This window comes from Neoarius graeffei, chromosome 24, assembly GCF_027579695.1.
Source record: "Neoarius graeffei isolate fNeoGra1 chromosome 24, fNeoGra1.pri, whole genome shotgun sequence".
NCBI classification, from domain to species: Eukaryota; Metazoa; Chordata; class Actinopteri; order Siluriformes; family Ariidae; genus Neoarius; species Neoarius graeffei.
The window spans coordinates 3,299,251-3,305,252 of NC_083592.1; positions in this window are offsets into that span (position 1 = coordinate 3,299,251).

The window sequence follows — 6,002 nt, forward strand, 5'->3', positions numbered from 1 at the left end:
TAAATAGGCTTGCTTGTATTCAGTCTTTCATCGAAGATAACAGCTCAACATGCATTTATGTTTTGGGTGATTTTAATGCAGACTTGACAGATAGCAAATCTCTGTCTTATAAATATGTTGAGGTTTTCTAATGACAGTAACCTTGTCATCTCAAGTAAAGCCCTCTTGCCTGACAATAGTTATACATGTATTAGTGAAGCTTGGAATACCACGTCATGGCTTGACCACATTTTATCTACTGCTGATGCTCATGCCTCTTTACAGAACATTGAGATTTGTTATGGGCTGGCTACTTCTGACCACATTCCTATTGCTATGGTGTTAAATGTGGAAAATGTACCTAAGGTAGTTAAAAATGAAGAGGACACTGAGGCCAAAATAAATTGGGGAAAACTATCTGAGGGTGATGTTATTAAATACTGTTTTAATTCTGATTCTGTCCTGAGTAAAGTGCAGCTGCCTATGAATGCCATTTGGTGCACCAATATCAATTGTGTGGACACGTCTCATAGGAATGGGTTATGTGATATGTATAATGATATTGTAAAAGCCTTAATTGAGGCTAGTGGGTCTTTATTCACTCAGACCAGGAAGACCAGGAATATTAAGCCTGGGTGGAATAAGTTTGTTGCTGGCCATCATACTGAAGCCAACATAGCTCATAAAGCCTGGATGTTGGCTGGACGGCCTAGACAGGGACCTGAGCTTGAGCATAAAAAGAAAATGAATGCCAAATATAAATATGCTTTACGATATATAACTAAGCAAGAACAGGCTCTGAGTGCTTCCTCTATGGCTGATCATTTGCTTAAAAATAAAATCACTTATTTCTGGAATGAGGTGAAAACCCTTAATAGAGCCAAAATTGCTCTCCCATGTAATATAGAGGGGGTAACTGCATCAGAGGACATTGTCGACCTCTGGAGGCAGCACTATGCATCTCTGTTCAATTGTATAAAGAGTGAGCCTTATGAGTTTGGTATGATGGAGGATAAAAATGTCTATTTTCACACAAATGAAGTCGTTAAGGCCATAGGGCAACTTGCAGACAGAAAAGCTTGTGGCATGGATAACATCACAGCTGAGCACTTAAAGCTAGCTGGCCCCAGATTGGCAGTACTGCTGTCTATTTGTTTTTCTGGTTTGGTGTGTCATGGCATACTGCCTGATTCCATGATGTCAGTAATTCTTGTTCCAGTTATTAAAGACAAGGCTGGTAAGATTGGTAGTACTGATAACTACAGACCCATAGCCCTTGCCAGCATTATCTCTAAAGTTCTTGAAAGTCTAATTCTTGAAAGAGTAAGTAACTACATAACTACCACTGACAATCAGTTTGGCTTCAAGCCTAAGCATAGCACTGACCAATGTATCTATGCACTGAAAGAGGTTGTAGAGGCATATAGGAGGCAGGGTTCTACTGTCCTTGTAGGTTTTATTGATGCTTCGAGAGCTTTTGATCGTGTCAATCATTTTAAATTGTTTAATAAACTCAAGCAAACGGGAGTCCCCAGTAGTCTGGTACGAATTTTAGCTTATTGGTATTCTCACCAAAGTGTGCGGGTTAAATGGGGGAACATCCTATCTACACCTTTTTTATGTCAGTAACGGGGTACGGCAGGGGGGAATTTTATCTCCAGCCTTATTCAATGCTTATATGGATGACCTGTCTAGGCAGTTGGGGGTATGCCAAACAGGTTGTATGGTTGGTGACGCGTTGATTAATCACTTCTTATATGCAGATGACCTTACCATTCTATCCCCAAGTAGCAGTGGGTTCCAAGAGCTCCTCAATATCTGTTCTGATTATGGGGTAGAGTTTGACATTAAATATAATGCTAAGAAGAGTGTGGTAATGTTTTGTAGGACCAAGGATGATTTCAAAATCAAGTTCCCTCCTTTTTATCTATCTGGAGAAGAGCTGGGAGTAGCTAATGTAACAAAATATCTGGGGCATATCCTAACTGATACGCTGGAGGATGATGCCGACATTAGCAGACAGAGGAGAGTGTTATATGTCCAAGCTAACAGAAAATTCCATCACTGCACTACAGATGTTAAAGTCAACTTGTTTTGAACGTACTGCTCCCCTCTTTACACAGCTCCACTCTGGGTTAGATACAAGAAGGAGAGCTTGCTTAAGCTGAAAGTAGCTTACAATGACTGACTGTCTTAGGATTCTTTTGAAGAAGCCAAGAAGTACTAGAGCAAGTGGGTTGTTCTGCAAACTAGGTCTAACTACATTCATGGCACTGGTGAGAAATCTCACCTTTAAGTTTATGAGCAGGCTGGACCGCTCTACAAATCAACTTATTGCACAATTAGTAGATCCAAGTCATAGTTCTGTTAGGTACATGTCTGTGATTTGGGAACACTGGTATGAGTGCCTTTATTAGCTTTTTTATGTATATGAATGTGTGGTGTATTGTTTTATTGATGTATATATTGTAATGTATTCTTTGTGGGCCTCGAGCCTGTAATAAAGTTTAATAATAAAAATAACTTATTAGAACGAGTGCATTAATATAAACCTGGGATTTGCAGCTGCACTACTGTGAGAGCTGCTGTTAGAGAAAACTAATCAACACCTTCTGACCAATCTAGAACAGCTCTGTGATATAAAATAAACTGGTGAATAAACTGCACACACACAGGTTGTTTAGTAAAGATTTTAGAATGTTTAAATGTGTACAGATTGAACTGATTAAGTTTACATTTTACAGAGGAAATATTACTCTACGTGTGATAATACAGAACTTTACAATGACACTGTTTTTCCCAGTCCGACAGGGACCTGCTGTTTCTGTAGTGCAAACAAGTTCAAAAACATCCTCAAGCACAGAAACAGGGATGAAGATGATTTAAATCTTTTAAGGGAGGAGGGGAAAAAAAGATTTTATGACATCATTAAAGTCTGAAGATCATCAGCCGAGCTCGGTGTGTAATCTTCAGTTTTTACAATCGTCCTTTAAAGTTTGTTTTGCATTAATATTCAGTCCTACAACCTGAAGAGTGCACGCATGCGCACACACACACACACGATGGCTATATGAACACCAGCCACACACCAGTCCATCTGGATAAAAATGCAGTCCAAAGCCCTTGTGTTCAACTCATAAGGATCAGCAGCATCGTTCAGCTTGGTTATACAAGAGGGAAAAAAAAAAGTTTTGATATTTACACATACCACATACAGAAGCAAGAAACAGGAAGCATTCAGACAGATGGGTGCAGAACACAGACCTGACATCTGCTTCTCAAAGTCCGTCAGAATGAATACGCAAGTAAGACAAGCAGCAGTGATTCCCAAACCTGGACACTTTCACTCCACACCACATTAAACCCTTCATGCAGTGTGTGAGATATGAAAAGGTCTGCTCCAGATCACTCATTTCACCACCGTTACCTGAACAAGACACTAATACCAGGGATTAAAAGGGTAGAATATCAGTTATACGGTGTAGATGAAAAAGCACTGATGATAATTTAGTATCACACACACACACGACTGGGGAAAGCACTGCATACAAAACATTACATTTCTGCAAATAAACTATTGCTTTTCATCTTCAGCCTTCTATAAAATATCTCATCAGCTCTTTAGCAAACTCATGCACCAGTACACACTTACTGGGACCGTGTTCAAAATGTCTAATTAATAACTGAGTTGCTTTTTAAAATCCTAAAAGTTATGAACAAAAAAAAAAAGAGAGAACACTCATTTTTAAATGTAGTAACAGGACCACAGTTTTGAAGCATTCAGTGACATCATGCGAGAGGAGAACTTCAGAGTCCTTCAGAGTCCAGACTCTGCATAATCCGGGAGCCGGGCTGAGACTCGCTCATCTCCTTCATATGGCTTGTTTCCAGTGTAACACTCTTAAACAGTGGCCAGAGCAGTGTGTGTGTGTGTGTGTGTGTTAGTTATTGTTTTCAAAGGAAAAATTAAAGCAGAAGTGCCTTCAGATCTGATTACAGTATCTCCACTCAGCTACAGGCTAAAGTATTAGCACCTGACAGAAATTAGACAAAACAAAGGAATAAATGAGGTAAAATACAAAATAGTCATTTCATCAAGGTCATTTTACCCCTGACAGGTCACTACATACACTTGTGTTCAAAATAATAGCAGTCCAACACAACTAACCAGATCAATCACTGTTTTTGGTGGAAATTATATTACTACATGGCAAATAATTTACCAATAGGTGTAGTAGAGTCATAGAAAACCAACAGACCCAACATTCATGATACGCATGCTCCTGAGTCTGTGTAATCGAATCATTAAGTGAAAGGGATGTGTTCAAAATAATAGCAGTGTGGAGTTCAGTTAGTGAGATCATTCATTCTGTGAAAAAACAGATGTCAGTCAGGTGGCCCTAATTTAAGGATGAAGCCAGCACATGTTGTACATCCATTTCTCTCTGAAAACCTGAGAAACATGGGTCGTTCCAGACATTGTTCAGAAGAACAGCGTGCTTTGATTAAAACGTTGATTGGAGAGGTAAAACGTATACTGTAAAGAAGTGCAGAAAATGATGGGCTGCTCAGCTAAAATGATCTCCAGTGCTTTAAAATGGGCAGCAAAACCAGAGAGACGTGGAAGAAAACAGAAGACTACCATTCGAATGGATCGAAGAATAGCCAGAATGGCAAAGACTCAGCCAATGATCAGCTCCAGGGTGATCAAAGACGGTCTGAAGTTACCTGTGAGTACTGTGACGATTAGAAGATGCCTGTGTGAAGCTAATCTATCGGCAAGAAGCTCCCGCAAAGTTCCACTGTTAAAAAAAAAGACGTGCTGAAGAGGATACAATTTGCCAAAGAACACATCGACTGGCCTAAAGAGAAATGGAAAAATGTTTTGTGGACTGATGAAAGTAAAATTGTTCTTTTTGGGTCCAAGAGCCACAGACAGTTTTTCAGACGACCCCCAAACACTGAATTCAAGCCACAGTACACTCTGAAGACAGTGAAGCATGGTGGTGCAAGCATCATGATATGGGGATGTTTCTCTTACTGTGGTGTTGGGCCCATTTATCGCATACCAGGGATCATGGATCAGTTTGCATATATCAAAATACTTGAAGAGGTCATGTTGCCTTATGCTGAAGAGGAAATGCCCTTGAAATGGGTGTTTCAACAAGACAACGACCCCAAACACACCAGTAAGCGAGCAGCATCAGGGTTCAAGACCAACAAAATGACAAGTTATGGAGTGGCCAGTCCAATCCCCGGACCTTAATCCGATAGAAAACTTGTGGGGTGACATCAAAAATGCTGTTTCTGAGGCAAAACCAAGAAATGCAGAGGAATTGTGGAATGTTGTCAAATCATCCTGGGCTGGAATACCTGTTCACAGGTGCCAGAAGTTCTCAGAAACCGTGGTTATACAACTAAATATTAGTTTAGTGATTCACAGGAATACTAAATCCTTAAGATTTTTTCAGTTTATACAGTAAATATTTGAGTTTGTAATGAAAAATGCAGACATTGCTATTTTTTTGAACAGCCCAATGTTCATTTTTCTTCATTTTCTGTAAAGTAATTAAAATATTCATACATTTTTCTTCATGTTTTGATGTAGAATATAATGTGCAGTGTTCCCAATGCATGGAAATAAAAACTATTATAAGGATTTTGAGTTTTACTCACGTTTTTAAACACGCTGCTATTATTTTGAACACAACTGTACATCTCGAGCTATGCCTGCTTGTTTAACAGATGTCCTTTAGTTTTGTTTTGTGCAGCACGGCCCGACACACACTCGGTGCAGCCTTCGTCAGGTTGTCATGACAGGACATTAATAAGAATTTATTTACTTGATCTCAGCTCACTGTATAAGGGTTCATTTCTTTGTTTACTAACCTGTCTCAATTACAGAACAATAAAATCTGTTCAACAAACTTCATGACTATAGACAGCCTGCGCTCTTAAATAATGTGCAAAAAGTCACGTTAATACACTCTCTCTCTCTCTCTCTCTCCTCCTGTAGTGTGTAT